Consider the following 24,775-nt stretch of genomic DNA (forward strand, 5'->3'; position numbering starts at 1 on the left):
CTCGTTTGGATTTTGAGTCCGGCCATGAAGACATTTCTTTAGTAGACTAATATCTGCGAGGTCTCGGAATATTGGTTTTATTTCATCCATTATGGCAGGTGGTAGGTGATTGTATTGTTTCTTAGTTACCTTGCCTCTGTTGTACTTGCACCAACTATCGCCTCCTTTTGGACATAGCCCATGTTGGGGATTCTCATTGTTTGAAGCTGTATGAAAAAACAGAGCCCAGACTGCTCTTCTCATTAATTCTGCATCTGCTGTATTCTTATTGCTAGACCATAGTACTTCTGAATATGATCTATTGTAGCATCTGTCAGTCTATTTTTCCCATCTAAAGTTTTTCCATCGCTCAATTTCTTGCCTTTCATGCTAGCCTTGAGCTGTCGAAGTCTTGATCCCATCCTTTTCTGAACATGGCCAACACACTCCAGTGTGAAAATTTTCACGTCGTTACCATAGGGTCTCAGTTCCTCAATTTCTTTTAAAGCCTTTGAGTCACCATCTCCAAGATAATTTATGTACCTAACGTTGTACCATTTTACTGAGCGTTGATAAATACTTCTTACATCAGCAACTTCCATATCACCACTTGACCCATAGTAATTTGCCATGCATTCCTCTTCGTGTTTATTTTTCATTTTCTCCTTGCATCTGCAATGCTTGGAAAGTATTGCCACATCAACTACCTTACCAGTGTCCACACTTGTAGCTGTTACTACACCATTCAGAGATGTGTGGCCTCTCTTCTGCCAGCTTCCATCAAAAGCTATGGACAAGTCTCTGCTATTATTATTTTCAACAACTGCTTCCTCAACAGCATCTTTCGTGTTTTCCTGTGCCACATCTTCTACAGCAGAGCCTATTGCAATTATGTGTTTGTTAAATTTTGAAGGTGGAGGAGGGAGGTTCATCACACCACACAACATGGCACCTGCAACTCTGCCCTTTCCTATACACCGTAATCCATAAACCAGTCTAATGTTTATATCGTATAGTTTACCTGTATCTGCAGTAACATGTGAGGATTGAAGAAAGTAACACTGTGTTTGCAATAAATGCACATCAACTCTAATTCACAAGCAACTCCTACATGTAAGTATGTTTTCAATGAAACACCACATTTTCCACGTTGTTTGCAGCACACATTGTTCTCCAAAACGTCTGATAATAAAGAGACGTTAATTACATCATATTTTATAGTCCCAGCATTTAGTTTCTTGTATTCTTCTTCAATTCCAGCTAGTTTTCTTCTTGAAGCACTTTCCGGTGTAGTGGCAGCAGCATCACTCAATGTATCACTACCAGTGTTGAGGTTAGTCGCTACTGGGATATCAGATACTGATGAAGATGAATCAGAAGAATTTTTAGTACACTTTACTTTCTTGCGCCAATGTACACGCTTTCTAAATACCTTCAAGGCTAGGTCTTGGCATGTTGAAGGAAAGAAAACTCAATGACTTCTCCACATACGACTTTCACAACAATGACATGGATGTACTCACAAAGGAAACAATACAAATGGTGCAGAATCTATTGTCAACTGTCTAGCAGTGTTGTTGTTGTTGTTGTTGGTGTTGTGGTCTTCAGTCCTGAGACTGGTTTGATGCAGTTCTCCATGCTACTGTATCCTGTGCAAGCTTCTTCATCTCCCAGTACTTACTGCAACCTACATCCTTCTGAATCTGCTTAGTGTATTCATCTCTTGGTCTCCCTCTACGATTTTTACCCTCCACGCTGCCCTCCAATGCTAAATTTGTGATCCCTTGATGCCTCAAAACATGTCCTACCAACCGATCCCTTCTTCTAGTCAAGTTGTGCCACAAACTTCTCTTCTCCCCAATCCTATTCAATACCTCCTCATTAGTTACGTGATCTACCCACCTTCTCTTTAGCATTCTTCTGTAGCACCACATTTCGAAAGCTTCTATTCTCTTCTTGTGCAAACTAGTTATAGTCCATGTTTCACTTCCATATATGGCTACACTCCATACAAATACTTTCAGAAACGACATCCTGACACTTAAATCTACACTCGATGTTAACAAATTTCTCTTCTTTAGAAACGATTTCCTTACCATTGCCAGTCTACATTTTATATCCTCTCTACTTCGACCATCATCAGTTATTTTACTCCCTAAATAGCAAAACTCCTTTACTACTTTAAGTGCCTCATTTCCTAATCTAATTCCCTCAGCATCACCCGATCTAATTTGACTACATTCCATTATCCTTGTTTTGCTTTTGTTGATGTTCATCTTATATCCTCCTTTCAAGACACTGTTCATTCCGGTCAACTGCTCTTCCAAGTCCTTTGCTGTCTCTGACAGAATTACAATGTCATCGGCGAACCTCAAAGTTTTTACTTCTTCTCCATGAATTTTAATACCTGCTCCGAATTTTTCTTTTGTTTCCTTTACTGCTTGCTCAATATACAGATTGAATAACATCGGGGAGAGGCTACAACCCTGTCTCACTCCTTTCCCAACCACTGCTTCCCTTTCATGCCCCTCGACTCTTATAACTGCCATCTGGTTTCTGTACAAATTGTAAATAGCCTTTCGCTCCCTGTATTTTACCCCTGCCACCTTCAGAATTTGAAAGAGAGTATTCCAGTTAACATTGTCAAAAGCTTTCTCTAAGTCCACAAATGCTAGAAATGTAGGTTTGCCTTTTCTTAATCTTTCTTCTAAGATAAGTCGTAAGGTTAGTATTGCCTCACGTGTTCCAACATTTCTACGGAATCCAAACTGATCTTCCCCGAGGTCGGCTTCTACCAGTTTTTCCATTCGTCTGTAAAGAATTCGCGTTAGTATTTTGCAGCTGTGACTTATTAAACTGATAGTTCGGTAATTTTCACATCTGTCAACACCTGCTTTCTTTGGGATTGGAATTATTATATTCTTCTTGAAGTCTGAGGGTATTTCGCCTGTCTCATACATCTTGCTCACCAGATGGTAGAGTTTTGTCATGACTGGCTCTCCCAAGGCCATCAGTAGTTCTAATGGAATGTTGTCTATTCCCGGGGCCTTGTTTCGACTCAGGTCTTTCAGTGCTCTGTCACTCTCTTCACGCAGTATCTTATCTCCCATTTCGTCTTCATCTACATCCTCTTCCATTTCCATAATATTGACCTCAAGTACATCGCCCTTGTATAAACCCTCTATATACTCCTTCCACCTTTCTGCCTTCCCTTCTTTGCTTAGAACTGGGTTGCCATCTGAGCTCTTGATATTCATACAAGTGGTTCTCTTCTCTCCAAAGGTCTCTTTAATTTTCCTGTAGGCAGTATCTATCTTACCCCTAGTGAGATAAGCCTCTACATCCTTACATTTGTCTTCTAGCCATCCCTGCTTAGCCATTTTGCACTTCCTGTCGTCCTCATTTTTGAGACGTTTGTATTCCTTTTTGTCTGCATCATTTACTGCATTTTTATATTTTCTCCTTTCATCAATTAATTTCAGTATTTCTACTGTTACCCAAGGATTTCTACTAGCCCTCGTCTTTTTACCTACTTGATCGTCTGCTGCCTTCACTACTTCATCCCTCAGAGCTACCCATTCTTCTTCTACTGTATTTCTTTCCCCCATTCCTGTCAATTGTTCCCTTATGCTCTCCCTGAAACTCTGTACAACCTCTGGTTCTTTCAGTTTATCCAGGTCCCATCTCCTTAAATTCCCACCTTTTTGCAGTTTCTTCAGTTTCAATCTGCAGTTCATAACCAATAGATTGTGGTGAGAATCCACATCTGCCCCTGGAAATGTCTTACAATTTAAAACCTGGTTCCTAAATCTCTGTCTTACCATTGTATAATCTATCTGATACCTTTTAGTATCTCCAGGATTCTTCCAGGTATACAACCTTCTTTTATGATTCTTGAACCAAGTGTTAGCTATGATTAAGTTATGCTCTGTGCAAAATTCTACAAGGCGGCTTCCTCTTTCATTTCTTCCCCCCAATCCATATTCACCTACTATGTTTCCTTCTCTCCCTTTTCCTACTGACGAATTCCAGTCACCCATGACTATTAAATTTTCGTCTCCCTTCACTACCTGAATAATTTCTTTTATCTCATCATACATTTCTTCAATTTCTTCATCATCTGCAGAGCTAGTTGGCATATAAACTTGTACTACTGTAGTAGGCGTGGGCTTCGTGTCTATCTTGGCCACAATAATGCGTTCACTATGCTGTTTGTAGTAGCTTACCCGCACTCCTATTTTTTTTTTATTCATTATTAAACCTACTCCTGCATTACCCCTATTTGATTTTGTATTTATAACCCTGTAATCACCTGACCAAAAGTCGTGTTCCTCCTGCCACCGAACGTCACTAATTCCCACTATATCTAACTTTAACCTATCCATTTCCCTTTTTAAATTTTCTAACCTACCTGCCCGATTAAGGGATCTGACATTCCACGCTCCGATCCGTAGAACGCCAGTTTTCTTTCTCCTGATAACGACATCCTCTTGAGTAGTCCCCGCCCGGAGATCCGAATGGGGGACCATTTTACCTCCGGAATATTTTACCCAAGAGGACGCCATCATCATTTAATCATACAGTAAAGCTGCATGTCTAGCAGTGTAGCCAACAGAAAAGCTAACTGTCTTGTACTCAATTATATCTCTGTCTATATCAGGTATATTTCGCGTCTCATATACAAGGTGCGGAACATCGTGTGTCGAAATTATTTTAAAAAATTATTTAAAATAGTTCTATCACGTCATCCAAATATTTTATACATGGTATTAAACGGGAGAGTCCAAATTTTTCGAAAATGCATTTACCCAAAAATCGATTTTTTTCATCGAAAATCTCATTCCGTATGCCCTTAAGGCGATACAGAAGCATTATCAACATCTCACTGAGTTTGAACGAGGTCGTGTAACAGAGATACTCAGTCTGGAACCGGGCGACCACTACGGTCGCAGGTTCGGATCCTGCCTCGGGCATGGATGTGTGTGATGTGCTTAGGTTAGTTAGGTTTAATTAGTTCAAGGTTATATGGGACTGATGACCTCAGAAGTTAAGTTCCGTAGTGCTCAGAGACATTTGAACCATTTTGAACCATTAAAATAACTGCTCATTCAAACCACAAGATACACAGGTATCCAGGAAAACAATTCCACCAACAACTCAGAATACTAAACCAGTCACTGTGAAACAACACGGACGAATTATAAGTTGGCACAAACACAGAAAAGCCAGAAGCGGTCGGAAAACCAAAGGCACATCGTCCGCTGCGACGACCGACCGAACGACCAACCAACGGTCGTCCCCACTCAGGTCAGGCACGGAAAGATAACAGTATAAATCGTCAACTGACAACTTATTGCCATGAGGAGGTCAGTTCGACGGGCGGACGCGCACGCACACACACACACACACACACACACACACACACACACACACACAAAGTGAAAGTTGCACTACTTGAAAATCACAGTCCATTCAGCTAAAACTCGCCGATTCCGATCCTTGACGTGGCCGTGCACTCTCGCGACCACATCCTTCCGTCGGACAGTGGGTGTGTGTCGCCAGCGGTCGGGCGAGTACTGGCTTTCTGGACGTCATTGCTGCTCCGTCCCAACTCATCTCGCTCGACACACGACGACCCGGAAATACTAGAGGCCGCACAAAAGATGGTACCACAGTACGCGCTATCGATAAGCGCTGCTGCTGCTGCCGCCACTCACGGACAGACAAGGCGAGCAAACGTAGTGGCGCCAGTGAGGACATTAAGGCCGTCTCCTACGTGAGCGACCGAAGCGAGCGACTGCTTCAGGCGACAAAACACTACCGCAGGTATACTTACGGAAGTGTCCTACGTGAGCGACATCTGTGGCGCTGCCTGTCCCCATTGCAAATGGCGACGTTTGAATTCAAACGTGTTTGAGTCTTGTCGCTGCAGCACGCGCGACACACAGCGATAGCCACGTGTCTTCTTGGCAAAGCGGTGGCGCGGACGCGACAGCACCTATGAAATAATTAACATCCGATTTTAAGAAAACTATTCTATGAAAAAATTTGATTCTTCCGCAACCTATAGCTTGATATTCTTAAATGATAAAGGTCAGAATTTATTTTCGTTATTCGTCATAGTTACTGTACTGCACGAAATTGAGTACATGGCTGTGCGAAATTTTTAAGAATCTGCAGAAGTAAAATCACATTGTTTAGACTTTCCGTATAGTTCATTTAAGGCCATACATTATTGCGTATGAAATGTAACTAATATATCTTAATTGTATTTAAAGTTAAGAGCGGAATGACACTCTTTTCATTCTTGAGATACTGGTTGTTATATCCTCGGACGGGTCGCTTTCCTGCGCTTCGGGAATCAGGTGGTCGTAAAAATCGTCGTATCTCATAAAAAGTTCATGATATCGAAACGACGAATTTTGGAAATGACGGCACGCAGAAAGTACTATTTTATCATGTGATTAACACTCGAGACGTTTTTGTAAACGCATGAACAGAGCGTAAACAAGACTCCCTATAACTTACACCATGAGGTTTTGTCCAAATTTTCATAGCCAAACAAAGGGAGAGAAACATGTAAACGGGGTATCAAAGTGACCAACATGAGTTCTAGCTTGGCATGAAAATATTTAACTGCTTGAAAGTAATCAGGGTAATAAACGAAAACTTAATTAATAAGCTGAGGAAAAATTGAAATATTTCACGAAAAGCTGCTTTAAATGAAGTGTCAAAAATGTCATTTGTTGACGACCTAGTCATTTTGCACATAAAAAGATACATTTGCGCGGTATTTAAATGTGAAAAAGGCTTCCTTCGAATCAAGTACGTTAGGGAGGCAAACGAGGAGTCAGTAAAATATCATGCTTTCTGAATAAAACTTGAAATTCAAAAATTGAAGAAATCAGTCGAATATTTTATGAATGATTTGTGTAAAAGAAATAAGTAGATCAGAGAAACGTCTACGTGCCTGATGCCCGAAAACATGAACAGAAAATGAGGTGTGCCAAACGTTTCCCTAACATATTTTATTTCATACTTTTAGACAAATAATTACACAAAACGTTTGACTTTCTTTTCAAAAATTTTATAAGCTTTATTTTTACAGACGATTTAGAGTAACTGAAACGCTTGGCCTTAACACTGACTGCTGATGAATTACGTTCACAACATAAAATATCTGTAAATTTTCATGGTTCATTGTAATTTACTAGGAATTAAATGTGTGTGATGTACTGGGATAGGCGTGAAAATCAAGTTCTTTGGCAAGACCTTAATAAATATACTTAGCGATGCAGTGTAAACAGTATACATAAAACTTAGTAGACAGAATCGTAACTGAGTCAGTAAATCTATAAGAACGGCCGACAATCGAACCCAGGACCTTTACTTCCGACTTAATTTTGAACTTCTTACGCTACCCCTACACCACAACTAGCTATTGTTCGTTGATGTCAATCTGTGTGCTTAAGTTTGTATTTAGCGTAGTTAGTCACATTCCTCCACATTTATTGGCTGTTAAAATTTCTTGATCATGGAAAAAAACAATTCTTATTTAATTTATTGATGAGATATTTGATTGATCCTCTGCTCACTCACGTGTATTCGAAGAACTTGTCTGGTGATCTTCGCCATTGACGATACTTATGAAATTCTCCATAGAGATTCCTCCCTCTGTAAATTTCATGCACAGCATTCCTATTCGCTTTATTTGCTTAAGTAAACCTAATTCTATAGCCTTACTCTCCAGCTGCAGTATTCTACAGGTTAAGGACGCCGTTTTATGGAAACAGCTTGTTGGCTCTAAGCAGCTATCTTGTAGCGCGACATGGTCGCTCGCACTCTGGACACCGAAGGTATTCGCCCGATGTAGCTGCATGTCGATGGAGTGTCGCCGGCCGCGGTGGCCGTGCGGTTCTAGGCGCTCCAGTCCGGAGCCGCGCTGCTGCTACGGTCGCAGGTTCGAATCCTGCCTCGGGCATGGGTGTGTGTGATGTTCTTAGGTTAGTTAGGTTTAAGTAGTTCTAAGTTCTAGGGACTGATGACCACAGCAGTTGAGTCCCATAGTGCTCAGAGCCATTTGAACCATTTTGATGGAGTGTCGCGTATCCAAAAGTAGCTCGCTTCTGTCGCTCACGTAGGACAGGGCCTAAGAAAACGAGACGCCACTGTCGCTATTACAAGATTCCAAGCTATGAACGGCATCAACGCGAGCCTCAATGGTTTATCAAGAGATTTCAGGATCTTGATGGTTTGTCAGTCATGTTACAGATGCCACGAGATGCTCCTATCAGTAATAGTTAAACAGTTATGTGACGGAGGTAATAGGCCTGCAGTGGAATCATTCCGGTAACAAATAACATATTTGTACACCAGATGTTATGAGAGCTTCTCTCAGAAGAAATGCCGTCCGCTCCGTGGTTAAGCTGTAAAAGTGAAGGTTCATCTGCACCGCCGTTTCTGCTACAATTTTTTTTCCAGTTATTAGCGTTATCACAGGCATGCAGCGCGAAAGATTTTAGAGATGTGAAACATATCTGGAGCATAGCCTAAGGCAGGTATCGCACCCAGCGCTGATTTGACGTTCGTGTTACTAGCTTAATACGTTTACACACTAGCGAAGGAAGAGTAACAGAGTAGATATGCCACGAGACAACTTCAAACCGCGTTTGACAAGTGCGTCACTGATACATAGAAAACTCGTCAGGCTCCGACCCGATGGATTGGTCGCTATTATTTTCCGCCGTGGGGACAGCCTTCTGGAAGAATATGACGCGGTCCTGCGCCTTCTTTGACTTTCGCAATTCATGCTGTGCAGTTCCACCCTGCCGCCTTGTTAACGAGGCCAACTGTTTCATGTAACTGGTATAGTGCAAAAATGGACTCCATCGAGAGTCTGCAGTTCTTTTCTGATTCCGCAGTCACTTATTTTAATATTTGCTGCTCTGCGGCAATGTTAATAAGGAGAAATGTTCAAAGTGATTTGCCTTCCGATATCAGTAAGGGTTAGTTAGTGTCTAGACATGTTAGTTTCTTCCGTAAACTGACGCCCGTAAGTCTAAAACTTCTTAACAGTAAGAGAACAGATGGATTCTGTTTTCCTAGATTTCCGTTCTACGCTTTCCTAATGGTATTGGACACTGTAGCACACCATTGGCTACTAACGTGGGTACGGCCATTTGCAAGTATGTGATCGGCTCGACTTCAAATAGAATGAAGTGCGCTATACTGTATGACGAAATTTCCACATGAATGAAAGTTTACGTCGGGTGCGCCCTAAGGCAGCGTAATAATTCCTAGCCGGCCGAAGTGACCGAGCGGTTCTAGGCGCTTCAGCCTGGAACCGCGGGACCGCTACGATCGCTGGTTCGAATCCTGCCTCGGGCACGGATGTGTGTGATGTCCTTAGGTTAATTAGGTTTAAGTAGTTCTAAGTTCTAGGGGACAGTGCTCAGAGACATTTGAACCATTTCAATAATTCCCATTACGTCCTAAATATGCGTAAACAATTTATCAGACAGCATTTGGAACAATGTACGGCAGTTGGCTGTGTGTGCTGTTGTGTACAGATAGGAAAGTACTGGTCACTGGCCAACTGTAAGGAATTGCAGAGCCGAACAAAATTTCCACGTGTTGTAATGGATGGCAGCTGTCTCCAAACGTGGAACAAAGTAAGAAAATGTCTATTACGAAGAGAAAGAACATGGTAGTATATGATTACTAGATTAGTGGTGAACATCTTCAGCACGTCATACCATGTATTCAGGGGAAATACAAACAAGCTCTATGGAATGGAATGATAAGCTAGAATTAGTATTAGAGGAACCGAAAGAAAAACTTAATTTATTAGTTTTGAGGGTTCAGGGAAACTTATTGCTTCTGTAAAGGGCACCGCATGCAAGGCACCAGTGGTTCCAGTTGTATTTGTAAACCTTATCATGAAATCGAAACAACCATCAGAACAACAAAGAAATTTGGAGACAGCTGCTAGTACAGTAACAGGGCGGCACAGCCCATACGGAAATGTGGCAGAAATGATCAATGAATGTAAATGGGGAAACCCTGGAAGAAAGACGACTTAGTTCTCGGGAAACCCTCGTGGATAAATTTGGAAGATCTGTAGCCGAAGAAGACAGTGCGATCTTTACACTGCCAACATTGTGTGTCTTGCGTAGGGATCGTGAGAATCCGATAGGGATCAGAATTACCACAGAGGCAAGTACACATACACAGTTACTTCCCCGTCGCTCAATACGCAATGGGACAGGACAGAAAATCGATTAACACTGGTTCGCTGTATCTTCCGCCAGTGCACTGTACATTGGCTTCTGGAGTATTTATGTAGGCTTAGTGCAATTGCTTTTTTACGTCTGCTACTGTGAAAAGTTAAATCAGGCTTTAATTTTTGTGCAAGAAGATTGTACAATGCTTTCCATTTCCAACGAAGTTGAGATTATACAGTGTTTTAATGGCACAGTATCTCAGAGCGGCCTTATCATTCTCTGTCAGGTGTTGCGAGTTGTTGTACTGTGTGTGACTACAGTAAGAAGTGAAAACAATGGAGAGAAACAGTAAACGCACAGCAGAAACACTAGGAGGCATCCTTCCCTACGGCACCTCCTTGCCGCTACCAGGGACGGCAGCGAACTGGCAGCGTTCAGCGAGTGCAGAGAAAGCAGGCTGCCTCGGTCTCCTGTGGCGCATGCGCAGTAGCAGCCGACGCCCAGGGCGCTGTCGGCGCGTGAGCCGAGCGCCAAAGTGTTTAGTTGTCTGCGGACTGGCGGCAGTGGAGGTAGCGCGAGTGGGCGCCGTGACGTGAGATGCCTCAAGAAAACCTCGACTTTGTTCCGGGATTGCGTAACAATTTAGCCAACAATGAACTACAGTGTTAGGTGTAACATCAGCTCCTGAAGTGCGCCTGCTGGTTAGAGTTTTGGAGCCGTGATGTCAGCCGCCACCACGTGGGTGTAGGCGCCAAAACAGGTACGTGTTCTCCGCTTTCACAACGCCCGACACCCGTAGGATTAAGGTAGTCTTAAATTCCCGTTTACAGACGTATGTCTTACAGTATTCGGTTTGTAGCTAAAAAATCGTGCTTGAAGTTCAAAGCAATCGTATCAGAAATCACCCACTCAAGAACGGTCTCCTTGGAGAAAATACTGATGATTTGGTAGAGCTCAGTGCCTAAGAACGGAATACTTTAGTAGGGGAAAGGACGGTCGTTTACTTTACACTGAAACTAAATTTCTACAAGAATGGTGTTTTGTGCGGTTAACTGAAAATCAGTCAGCTGCTGCTCCTTTGTTTGCCGTCATTTGGTTCGACTTAAGCGATAAAAAGCGAAGGTTTCGGCATTTCACCTAGTTGATAGACGTCTTTGACAAACACTCTATATGTGTTAAAAGTCCAGCTCGAACCACGACCGTATAGAATCGCTGGATAGTGACGCTTAGCGGTAATGTTCTCATAGTCACGCGACGCAAGGCCCAACGTTTGGTCACAGTGAGGTTATTATTACACTCTTTTTAACTCTAGTGACGTTGCGTTTACTTCACGAAGACGGAATTCGGGCTATGCGCAGTTTTGTCTCTGTTTTTCACTCTTGTCATTGTGGGTGACCGAACCTTATTTGTATTTAAAAAGGCTGAAGAAGAAAACAAGTAAGCGCAATTCAAAATAAGGCTATTTTTAAATAAATTCATTTTGTAACACACATCCTGAATCCTGAATGACCTCTGCTTTGAAATGAGCCAGAACTCTTGAAAAGTTCACCGAAATGTTTTTATGTCACAGCGTGTTGGAAACGAGGTGACACTCAACGAATATAGGAAGCTGGAAACTGTCAGTACTGTCTGTGGTGAGGTACTGCGTCTACAGCCGGAAAGAAACAAAGCACGCACAGATGAATATAGGCAAGCGGTCATTGCACCCGCGCTCCACACGCAATTCGGAACATGTGGCTCGCCGTGCCAAGTGCCCTCTGCCATACAATTCACAATGGTTTGCGGAGTACGTACGAGCCGTGTTTCTCAAGGAAGTACCGTTCTGAACTAAAAATAGAACAAGTTGATTTTTCGTAGCGATTTTATCTTCACATGAAAGCCTGTGCTTTAGTCTACTTTTCTACATAATTCCAACCAATAATAAGGCAGTTATCGTGTCGTACAACCAGCTCTGTATACTTTCGTCGAAGAAATATGCCGCCGAAGCATAACTTTCGCACATGTCCGAAAGAACAGGCACCACGCGGAAACCGCAGCTGTGACACATGTTACGTAAATTGGAGGTGGGAGGAGGAGGAGGGGGGGGGGGGGGGGAGGGAGGAAAGGAAAGGAACGGAACTGTCAGCTGCATCAGCATTTCGTGAGTCACTAATGAGTGAAGTTCGCCCACTTAGTTCCTCCTCATGAACATTGATAAGGTCATTTGTAATACTCTCACCAATTTCTGGCCGGCCGGTGTAACCATGCGGTTCTAGGCGCCTCAGTCCGGAACCGTGCGACCGCTACAGTCGCAGGTTCCAATCCTGTCTCGGGCATGGGTGTGTGTGATGTCCTTAGGTTAGTTAGGTTTAAATAGTTCTAAGTTCTAGGGGACTGATGACCTCAGATGTTAAGTCCCATAGTGCGCAGAGCCATTTGAACCATTTTTTGAACCAATTTCCGTACCGTCCCATCGCTCGTATGGGTGTCAAAATGTGTAGCTGATGCAACTGTTACCGAATGTTTAAATTGTCGAAAGTTTGGTTCAGGCAGCTTACTTGTTAGAGGACGTTATTCAGAGATGATTGTATGATACAACTGCCGTAATGTTGTTGGGAGTTATGCAGAAAAGCAGATTAAAGTACAGGCTTTATGTAAAAATGAAATGACCAAGGAAGCCTTTATGTTATATTTTTGTTTCAAAACGGTACTTAGTCAAAATTGTATGTAGTGGCGTGGTGCTTGCTAGCGGCGGTGAGGAAATGTGCGCTGTTATTTGCTAGTACTCTTGTGCCGTAAATTCTTTTCGTAATTCGGTGTCATGTTTCTTAGCGGAAGGCAACTTTTGCAACCTGCATGCATCTGGCCATCCCAGTAAATTGCCTCAGGTTTAGAAGTACTTTCATTACTTTTTATTTCTTCAGTGCATGTTTAAGTGGGCAACTGTTCACAACCGTACATAAAGTTAGCTTCCGTTTCAGTTGAAAATACCAATGGCTTTATATTTACAGCCTGTCACTTAACGCTATATTTGCGTATCACATGACGAATTAAAAGTTAGGATTTAATTATAAGCCTTATGTATGTGAAGTTCAGCTTCTTTGTGGACTCATTTACGGAACACAGTTGGTTTTGCTTCGGTTGATACCGAAGTTATTCTTTGTAACTTCACGCAATCCAAGTGTAGCTAACAGCATTCACTAGTAGAGGATTTTGCCGGCAGGTACCAGTTGATAATATTTTTACAGAAGCGAATGCAATGTTTACCTTGTGAAGCAAAGCTTTTCGGGTAAAATCGCCTGGCTGTCTCTGTGCTAGCGCAGTACTTCGTTACACAGAGGCGCCATTGTTTCATATCACTGAATATTGATAATTCCAGGTGTGACACCCAGTCTCAATTCAGTATTTTCAATTTATACATAATTCCAAACATCTTAGAAAATTTTTCTCGCTGACAACCCTCCGCAGAAAATAATAGAAGGGGCAAAGTTTGTAGCTTACAACATTGTAGATGATGAAGTAAAACTTCAGCATCATACATGATGTTTTAATTTATTGTTTCTTTGTTACTAACTATTCGCAACGCATTTTGTCGACAGTATTAACATATCGTACTGAATATACGTGGGATGTAGATGATGGTGATTAGTTCGGCCAAGTGCGCGGTAATCACCGCCCGTACAAATTCCCAATCTGTACACGGTCCAATCATGAACGATGAGGACAACACAAACACCCAGTCCCCGGCAGAGAGAATCCCCAACCCGGCCGGCCGGGAATCGAACCCGGGACCCAGTCATCCAGAGGTAGCAGCGTTAGCCACTAGACCACGAGCTGCGGACTGGGATTTCGAGTGTGTAAAGATTCGGCGATGGAGGTTACTGGTTTAGGACTAAGGAAGAGGTACCACGGTCGAAGTTTCCATAATGTGAAAACATACGGGTAATCTGTACGCTCGCGGAAATAAGCCGCATCCTAATTTTTCGCGGTCGAATTGTGGGGGATATGTGCGGCTTATATTCGGGCGACTGCTGTATTTGAAAGCAAGCACTGACACAAGAAGTGAACTTCAACCTTTGCTTCGTTTAGTGCTACAGCAAGGTAAGTAGAGTGGGAAAGTGCTGGACAGGGAGTGTGCTTTTCGCGAGATGCCCGTTTGAAGGCGACTCCACGGATGAGACTGTCAAGCGTGACTGGCAGGGAAAGGAGAGGGCAGTGCAAGCAGGCACACACACACACACACACACACACACACACACACACACACACACACAGAGAGAGAGAGAGAGAAAGAGAGAGAGAGAGAGCACAGCGCAGCCTCAGCGTCTGCGGCGTCGCCTGCCGCACGCCAAGCGTTAATTGGGGCAGCGTAACGACTTTACTGGGCCGCCGGTCACCCGCCCGCACCCCTTGCTCCACCACGCCATATCTGAGCGGCAGGGGGGGGGGGGGGGGCGAGAAATGCGCGACGCAATTTCGTCAGGGGCCGGGCTGCTGCAGGTGTCGCAGCTGATGACGTCAGCGCCGCTGCTGACACGGGGCTGTATGTATATATTAAAAAAAAGGGGGGAGGGGGGACTACTGCGGTGGCTGCAATCTGCGGACGGTTGCGACTCCCTGACAGTTCGACAGTTTTCTCTCGTCCCGTAAACCGTTCATGTGGGAGAGAGAGAGAAAGAGAGAGAGACGCGTTCGCGCTCTAGTGATTTTTACGCCGAATTTGAAATAAATGAAACTTTTGCCGTTAGGTCAGTGGTTGCCTGGATTGTCCCCACGTAGCCAGCCATTTAGCTATTGACTTTGGTATAAATTTCGTGTGTTCATCGAGAAAATAATTCCCATTTCGCGAGATAACGACATTATTGCAGAACGTGGCTGCCGTGTGATTGTTTATAATTGATGAAGCAAACAGCGCTATTCGTAGAAGTCGGCGACAGCAAATGGTTCCGGACGGTCGTGTCTCCTAAGCTGCTGTCTATCGAGATCTTGTAGCGGAAAACTTATGAAACTTCATTTCTCATCATGTTACGGCAGCTTACCTGTACAATAGGCATTGTGTGTATCCCTTGTGCAGATAGAAGCATGCAAGTCCTCTCAAGAAAAATTTTTTAATTTCGAAATCGCAACCGCTGGTTTACAAATAAAATAAACAGAATTCAAATTGTGGCTAGTGGATGCTGTGAAGTATACGTATTCTGAGATTTCAGCTATTTTTACCTATACGATGGGAAAGCAATTAAAAGATACGCGTGTGCTTGTTTTTGACTGCATGACATTCTTGTTCATTTCACAGGCCACGGAATATCGCTCTACGCGTTGATCTCGTGGTGCTCCGACGTATTAGTCAACATCCATGGCCTCCAGACCCGCCAAGATCCCACCTCGCAATGCACAGCAGAGCCTGTGCACCATTGTGTGTAAAACCGTCAAACTGGTTTTAGTATAATTTTCTCAGAGAGTAATTGCTGCAGCTACCAAGGAAGTGTCAGAAATAAAGTACAGCAGAGGTACTTGAATCTCACAAAGGTACTTAAATCCATAAGATTTTATTCTGAGTTTCATTTAGAACGGCCCGCTCCTCGTTAGTTGTGTGTGTGCTAAACGTACTTCGTAGTTGTTTGATCTCTTCTGCCCACCGGCCGGTGTGGCCGAGCGGTTCTAGGCGCTTGAGTCTGGAACCGCGCGACCGCTACGGTCGCAGTTTCGAATCCTGCCTCGGGCATGGATGTGTGTCATGTCCTTAGGTTACTTAGATTTAAGTAGTTCTAAGTCTAGGGGACAGATGACCTCAGATGTTAAGTCCCATAGTGCTCAGAGCCATTTTTTTCTTCTGCCCGGTTCATTATTATTCGTATTAAATCAAGTGAAAGATAAATGCTTTTTTTTTTTTTAACGGGACGCAGGTAGACATCTGGCGGAATCCTCATTCGTAGGCTTTCGCGTAAAGTTTAATCCGGCATGCGATGCGGTAACCCAGACATTATATCGTGTTTCACCCTCTTACCTTTTGTTGCTGAAGCCCCTTTTTTCAGTTCTTTCGCCTACAGGTGGCCATTCTTTTCGCATCGTCTGTACTTGATCAGTAAGTCTATGTCCTTCAGAATCCGTCGACCACATAAACACAGCACTGTGTTGAATTTATCGTGGAACAAACTTTTGTACGTATAAGATAGCGTTAGTCACCCATACCCTCCTCCTTCTCGCGTTCTTCTGTTCAGCTTGATTGCTGTTCGGTGGAAGAAATGGGATCACCAGGCTATAAATAATGTGGTCAGAGAGTTCTTCCTCGAGTTGTCTCAGTATTATAGGATTATTAAAAGGATTACAAGACGCGTCGCGATGGTGATCAGGGACATTAATATGCAGTGCCAGTAGAAAATTTCTGCCACAAGGAGGAACGGTGTGCATTGACATTTGGTGTCACTGCATCCATTCATTTGTCTGTGCAATTATTTTCAAAGCTGTGGCTAGCTTCATAGCTGACATACCTAGTAGAGGACAGTACTGTTTGCAGGCGCTTCTTTTACCACCTGTACAAATTAGTACGGAGATAATGACGCGACAGAGGTCCAGATGTGTGGTTTATTTAATCTGAAAAACCCAACACGTTCGAGCTCCGAAAATATTATGCCATGGAGCATTAAGAGCTTGATAATGGGGCCTTGTCTTCACGAAATATGTTGTGTTTTAATCAAATAAATAGCACATTCGGACAAGTGCGTACCGAAATAGTGATCGTTGCACTATGGCTTCACATCAGACACCTGAACCAATTACTGTACCTCTCCGGAGATCAGGAAGTACCACATTTTTGCCAAATGGTTCAGCAGCCGCTGCTCGTGAAATGGTAGGGAACTGGGCACTTTGTTGATTTTAGACTTTCTCCCTATAAGCAAAATCGACACTAAGAATCGCATGGGTAACCTGTTTCTGAAATCCGAGGAAGTTATGGCCATAAGAGCTATCTATATAGTTGACTGTTAATTTTTGCGTCCAGGTATGTGTGTGAAATATATGCAACACACTGATAGGTTTTTCGTTAAGGAGCGATATAGGATAATGGTAAATCGCGGCAGGAGTGTAGAGAATAAATACGACGTACCGCTTGTTACCTCCCCACCTTCTATATAGCTGCTCTATCTGGTATTTCTCTCCGGCTTGCAGAGTCAGACACGCGTCACGCTAGCCTTGTTGTGATGGGGCACACGTTGGCGCGCGCCGTGGCTGCAGAGATGTAGGGGGGGGGGGGGGTGTCGCACCTGTCCGGTTAGCGCAGTGGCCTGCCGAAGCGTCGCGCGTGTGTGTGTGTGTGTGTGTGTGTGTGTGTGTGTGCGGCGTTGCAAGTTCGCCCTCCGGGAAACGCTCTGCGGGGGTCTGTTGGTGGTGGGCGGCCGCTGGAAGGCTCGCTGTGAGTCCGCGCCCGTTCTGCAGTTGTAAACACGCCACCTGTAACCTGTCGAGACAAGGATGCTTTGTAACACCGCAGCTGTCCTCAGCAACACAACAGCAATGTTTCATCTCCCTAAACTGAGAAAAAAAAAAAAAAAAGAATATCTAGTACTGTACCTGAAGCAGTTTTCCCACTAATATTAAAGTTCAGATACATTTCTTTTTCAACAACTGATGCAAGAAGTTCAGGAAACGGGAGGGCTTTCCTTGTTCTAACCTATAGGCGGACTTTCAGTGCGAAAACTATTCAAAAAAGGATGTTTGTTGGGAAAGCATTTGAGGTACGCGTATTCGGAAGAACAGAGCAAAGTACTTCATATAAGAACTGGCGCGGTGTGTAGTTTTCTTCGTCCACGTCGTCTGTGGCCTTAAGTGCAGACTACTACGTTGCAGCTCTTCCCTTCCCCCCTCCCCCCCCCCCCCCCAACTTCCCTTTATTAAGAAAATGACGATTTCTTGGTGCATCACGTTATGTTCATTGAACCCATCTCTTCTTTTAGCCAAGCAGTGCCATAAATTTTTCTTCCCTCTTCGATTCAATACTGCTTCGTTTATTCGAGCTACACACCTAATCTTGAGCATTGTTCTGTATCACACATGTCGGATGCTTCTACTACTACTAACGTCTCATTTCCTAATCTGATTCCCGCAGCAGCACCTGATTTAATTCCACTACATTCCAGTGCCCTAGTTTTTACCTTATTTGTTTCCACCTCAGGACCCCATTTTTGAAGACACACTCTGTTCTGCTCAACTATCTTGCAGGGGTGTTGCGCCCGATAAAATTTCATAGTTTGCCTTCTTGTATGTCACGGACTAAAGGTATGGTGAGCGTAAAAAGTGTCATGTAGTAACGTAACAACAAAAGGTTCCCGAACATAAATTCTCATTTGTGTAAGACGTTTCCAATACTTAATAAATTAAGTGCAAAATTGAAGATCTTGGAAAAATTCAAGAATACGCTATTTTCGACCTTACTTTGCAAAACAACTGGACTGTATAAACCTTGGCATACTGGGCTCATTAGTAATACTTTGATTTTCACCAGCTAAAAAAGTGTAAGATTGTCCCATGTGGAGAAAAAATCTTAGATAATTTATTTCGGATTTGGGTGCGAAAATCGCGGCATCAAAAAAAGTTTGAAATTTTGATTCTCATATCGCGTACAACAAACACACGCTGAACATGGAGCTTAATAGCTCGGTGGCACAAGGATGTGGATTACAAAATTTCATTCATGTACTTTTTTCCAATAATCTGCAAATTCGTCGAAAAATCTAACGGTTTTTGTGAATAGTTGAAAATAATGTATGTTCGATGCTTTCGTTATAAATGCTGATTTCTATTAAAACTTAATGACCATTCTCATTCGAAGGAACTTATTTGAGCCGCCCCCCAGAATAGTGGACAATATTCCCAACATGGGTTAACAGTGCAACATGAATTGAGACAAACTAGCCGGAAAATGGCTGTGCGAATAAAGTTTTAGTTTTTCTCCTTGATTAAAGGCATGATAAACATAAAACTTTGGAGAACAACAACTTAGTAACAAAAAGTTAAGAAAGCATGAAACATCATTCACGTACTGCTTTTAAATTTGTACAAAATCAGTTGTTTTTCGTAAAAATTAAAAAATTGATTACATTCGTTTTGCTTTTAGAAAATCTGTTTCATATAACTGATTTCAAACTAATGACAGTTGCAAACACCATGTTTTTAAGCATCTAGAAAACCACGGTTGATTTTCCAATGTGGGCTAACAATCCCTGAGAATGTCGGACAAATTTGAGAGAACGTATCATGACGACAGGCTACACTGCAGCAACCTGTTGCCTGTGTTCCGTTGCATGTGATTTCTAAATCGACAAGTAATGCCCCACTACATTGCATTGGTCCATGGCGACGTTGACACTACCGATTCAAGAACATGAACCAGCGAAACCATCGCCGTCTTGGTCATTCCCGATTGCCGTGAAATCATATCCACGGGTGAGTTTCTTCATACATGGTCCGAAGCCCCTAGTTTGGTTTCTTAATTTAGATTCTAATGCTTTGTGGTGATACCTATCCGCTTACAAAGCCATTTGCAAAGTACTCTTATCTCTGATTCTCAAAACCTTATCTCTGATTCTCAAAACCGTATCTCATATAGGCAGCAAGCAAAAAGAAATATCAATTTTGATTTTAAACTTCTCATGAAGTCGTCGCAATAGATGTGCTTGAGACGTTCTGTTTGTGAGTTAACGAGCATTTCGCTCTCCTATAAGTATATGGCCGAAAGAGTCAGCCTTCAGGAATTGTGAAACGAACCCTGTCGTCCAGGACCGCGCATGCCACAAAGGGCGCAGATTCACAAGAAGATGGGGGAACTCACAGGCCTCTGTTGTCTATTGAGGCCTAAGCGCTGTAGTGTGCGAGTGAGACAGACGAGAACCTACGTCATAGGGCAACCCAGTAGAATCCGTTTGTGGGCGAGGAAACGTAGCAGTGTTAAAAAATATGGCCACCTAAAATCGGCCATAAAGGGAAACTATTTAATTCTGTAGTAGTGCATGGAAACAAGTCACAGTAATTTTAATCTGCCATCCCTCATAAATTTTCATGGTGATCCCCAAAAAACTTGAATATTGATAGTATCTATAACAGTTTAGGATTTACTGTTGAAGTGAAATTAACAAGTTTTGTAACAAGGACCTGAATGTAAAAATCAGAACGCTTTGGTCGATCTTAACGATCGACATTTCATATAGAAGCATATCATTAAAAGACAAACGTTGTAAATGTCAACGCTGTAACTCTATTTGTTTAAAAGGTATAGTAAATTCAAATTCTCAGTATTTTCAGTTAAGCATCAGATCATCATTTCCTCCACACAAAACACATTGAACGATGACAGCATGACACCTTATTGAATCATTAGGTAGTAGAATATTTGTTGTAAAGGATAGTGCATAATAGTTACTTTTGTTCTTTATGTATTTGTCAGAAAGAACATTGGTGCAAGGCTACTGCCCATGACATTCAAAGTTAAGAAGAAAATTGTATTGGTTTTATGTAAAAGAAATTAACGTTTATTATGTAATGGATATTATTGTTACTTTATTTACAGCGTGAAAGTGGTTAAGCTTTGATTATTTTCATATGTTAAAATGTAAAATAATGTAGAATAATCTGTAGCCAATCAGATGGACGGCTTCAGGAAAGGGAACTGCACTAGTCAGTTGAGCCAAGATGTTCGGCGCGCGGGAAACACGGGCGGAGACGGGCAGAGGACAGTTCTGGTCGAGACGCGGAAGGCGACGCTCTGTGTTTAGGCAGTTAGGAAGTGAAACGACAGAAAATTTCTCGTTGTGTGGTATCGCGGGACTTAGTCTCTGAGGGGTGGGCAGCCGCGCGCCTGGAGTGAACTCTTAACGTTTCGTGTGGTTAAGGAGGCGGAGTATTGGACTTGTTTCGCGATGAGATTGTGAATGATCGAAATGTTTCAAATGGATGTGCGCTCGAGTGTAATAGTAATTCTAAATATGACCACTTTCGCTATTAGTTTCCTTTCTCAATAAACATTATTCTAATCGAACCGGAACTGTGTGGCCTATATCATTTATGGGTCGTTAATTTAGTTCAAATGGCTCTGAGCTCTATGGGACTTAACATCTGAGGCCATCAGTGCCCTAGAACTTAGAACTACTTAAACCTAACCAACCTCAGGACATCACACACATCCATGCAGGAGGCAGGATTCGAATCTGCGACCGTAGCTGTCGCGCGGTTCCAGACTGAAGCGCCTAGAACCGCTCGGCCACACCGGTGCTTCTTGTAATGGTCTGAACCTTTATTAGTCGACTCTCCGTTATCGTGAATTTGTTACGAATTACTCACAGTTCGCTTCAAAAAAATGCAACCGCAGTTATCTAAGTCACTCAATAAGACAGTTATCCACGTCACTCAATAAGATTCCTAAAAAACTGACTTCAGACTTCCTTTTGTCCTTGCAAGACGGCCTCATGGTTCAAGAACCCATCTTAGAATGCATCGTGTTGCCGCCAAGTCCTTCCCTAGGAATCTGTAAAGAGCTTTTGGATCGCGAGAATGAGAACGAGAACGAGATGTTCCTTACGGGATTCATGAATGGTGATGAGGCGTGGGTCTTCTTCACAATGGGTCGGAAAGTTTCTCCAAGACCAAGAAAAGGTAGCAAGGTCAGATCAATTGTCAAAGCCATGCTGATAGTTTTCTTTGACTTTCAGAGGTTATTTCTTCATGAATTCGTGCCACAGGACGAAATATTAATCTGTGGTACTATCGGGGCGTGTTGCGACGACTGCGAGAAAATGTGAGAAGGAAACGGTCTGAAATGTGGCGAGGCAATTTATGGCTCTTGCATCACGATAACGCTAGTGCTCGACTATTGCACAAAAAACGAAATCACTGTGCTGCCTCATTCTCAGTACTCTCCAGACCTGGTCCCTGCGGACTTTTTTTATTTCCAATGTTGAAAACCCCGTTAAAAGGACGAAGATTTGCAAATACAGACGAGATAAAAGAAAATTCGCAGGCGGCACTTCGGGCGGTCCAGCAAGAGGTGTTCCAAGACTGCTTCCGGAAGCGGAAACGGCTATGGGAGCGGTGTATAGACTGTGGAGAGTATTTGGAAGGAGACCGTGCACAATCATTAAAAGGAAAGCGTAGAAAAAATTTGTGATCGAAGTTCCGGAAATTTATTAACAGACCTCGTACGACCCTGTCAAAATTGTAATAAGCCCCACATCTGCTAAAATTGCTTAGAAGCCGTGTTTTCAGACGATGGAGTAACTCTGCCAAATATCACAGAGTTCCAGTTCAGCAGTCGTGGCTGCCGCATCGCGGTCGCGAAGTGGGGCCGAGGCAGTTTCAGATAAGTTTTATAGTCTGACGATAATTTATGGCTTTGTAGTTCTAGCTTGACGATGACCACTGTGGACAAACGGTAGTTACTGTCATTCTGAAGAAGGTTTGGTTATTCCAACTGAAACCTAGGTAAATTCTAGAAAAACGGTGCAACTGAGGCTGTTAATTATTAAAATTAAAAATAAATATCACAGTCTTGAAGACGAAGCTGTCTGAAAATCTGTTAAGAACAGAGCGCAGGGCTTAAAGCATCGTGCATCAAATTATGGAGTCTCACGTAGTAGTAAGAGGTGGTGTTCGGTAGAATGTACGAATGGCATCACAGCAGTTTCGACACTGTTGTGTCCAGACAATATCTTCTAAACAAGGAACAGGAAGGAAATCTAATGAAACTGTTCGGTTACACCTTTGATGTTTTAAGCTTCAGGTTGTTCTAGGACGAGAAGGCACCTTTGCGAAGTGGCTGTGGCCTTAATTTTCAAAGATAGAACACGCAAAAAACGTTTCCTCAACGTTTGTTCTAACATCCGCTGTGGAAAAAAGCAAAGCTTGCCGACAAACATAAGGGATTCATAATTTCAGTAAACTGTTTGGAGCCCGCATGTCGTGGTCGTGCGGTAGCGTTCTCGCTTCCCACGCCCGGGTTCCCGGGTTCGATTCCCGGCGGGGTCAGGGATTTTCTCTGCCTCATGATGGCTGGGTGTTGTGTGCTGTCCTTAGGTTAGTTAGGTTTAAGTAGTTCTAAGTTCTAGGGGACTGATGACCATAGATGTGAAGTCCCATAGTGCTCAGAGCCATTTGAGCCATTTTGAAACTGTTTGGACTTTGCAGTGACATAAAGAATATGGGCTAAACCAAAACTGTTTTGTAGAAATTTTTTCTAAAATTCGTTGCTTGGGCGCATTTTAAAGAACCCAACATCTTTCGAAGTGAAGAATAAAATGTAGATTTTAATGTTGACTATAAACACAGAAGACGTCCCCTTGTCAGCAGATACATACATTGTGGAGTGTACTAGTGAGATGCCGTCACGTGGTTCTCCAGCAGAAGAAACTGAACAGGACTTAATGAAGCTCACCACAAGCGAGTTGTGTATCTATGTAGCTAGAAATATGAGAGCTGATTTGGATTGCACCGATTTCATCGAACAAGATCGAGATCTGTTACAGTTTCCTAGCGATGGATCAGCAACCAGTGGTGACTGCCAATCCTAACCGCATGGTTGGAGGCGCAATGACACGGACTGCGCCGCCCTTCCCGCCGGAGGTTAGAGTCCTCCGTCGGGCATGAGTGTGTGTTATTCTGAGCATAAGTAGTGTTTAAGTCTAGGGACCGACCTCAGCAGTTTGGTCCCTTAGGAATACACACGCGCGCGTGCGAATCCTAAGATGCACTGAAATATCTGCGGATTACATAGCTTTTAAATGCAAGGACATTGACGGTTCCTGAGCTAGTTTCTCCCTACGTGAGGACAAGAATCTTCATTAGAATAAGGCATCTGAATGCGAAAAGTGAAACAAAACAGAACTTGCTACGAAGAAAAATCTTAAATGGATTGCGCAGTTCTCTTGAGCTGGAGCTAGTATTTATGAACGCAGTATGTTATAGCTCTTGATATTAAGTCTTTGAAGGTGTCTATTGTCATAACATACCAGTGTTTATTTTGTAAATCTCAGTTTTAAGCGATGCTTAATAATGTGCGTCAACAGTTAACAACACGCAGTTAATGAGACTGGTATTAAACTCCTGTGGTAGCACACTGTTGCCGATGATGTCATAAGTATTGGCTCGTAGCGACGCGACACCCCTGTGTGTCCTGATTGTTTCTAGTTGCAATGGTGAACAGTTATTGGCCGTCTAGTAATGTATCCGCTTCTAGCGGCGTTGAATCTTTGCCCTCGGACAGTGCGCTTTGCAATTGTGACTGTTGTTTCGTGCGCGCGCTTGACGTGGCATCGCAGTAGCGACCGGCGAGCAGCGTTGCCAGTTCGTGGGGAATTCCCCAAACTGGGGAAATTGAGTTCGATTGAGAATTTTGTGTGTATTGGCATTATGCGGGGAACATACGGGGATTTTTACGTTTTACTATTTATTAATACATCGTAGCTGTTATTACATCGATAATTTGATGGTTGGTATTGCTGATGTTGATTCTAATGATTTTCAAGACATGAAGCTCAGAATGCGTTTCATAGGGACGATCTCAAGCACTATCGTATAAACAGGGTATATATATATATATATATATATATATATAT

At 42.9% G+C, this 24,775-nt stretch overlaps 1 protein-coding gene across 3 annotated transcripts in view; it reads left to right on the top strand.

The window, feature by feature from the left end:
* Nucleotides 1-24,775, top strand: part of LOC124615355 (CD109 antigen) — an 840,079-nt gene that overhangs the window by 493,264 nt on the left and 322,040 nt on the right. Inside the window, exon 1 of one of the 3 annotated variants that reach the window (XM_047143168.1) lies at nucleotides 10,765-10,962. The exons of the other annotated variants lie outside the window; for them this stretch is intronic. The gene's annotated coding sequence lies outside the window, so the exon portion shown is untranslated. Of the gene's footprint in view, nucleotides 1-10,764; nucleotides 10,963-24,775 lie in introns of those variants that run through there. 3 annotated transcript variants of the gene reach the window in all.

This window comes from Schistocerca americana, chromosome 5 (assembly GCF_021461395.2).
Source record: "Schistocerca americana isolate TAMUIC-IGC-003095 chromosome 5, iqSchAmer2.1, whole genome shotgun sequence".
NCBI lineage: Eukaryota > Metazoa > Arthropoda > Insecta > Orthoptera > Acrididae > Schistocerca > Schistocerca americana.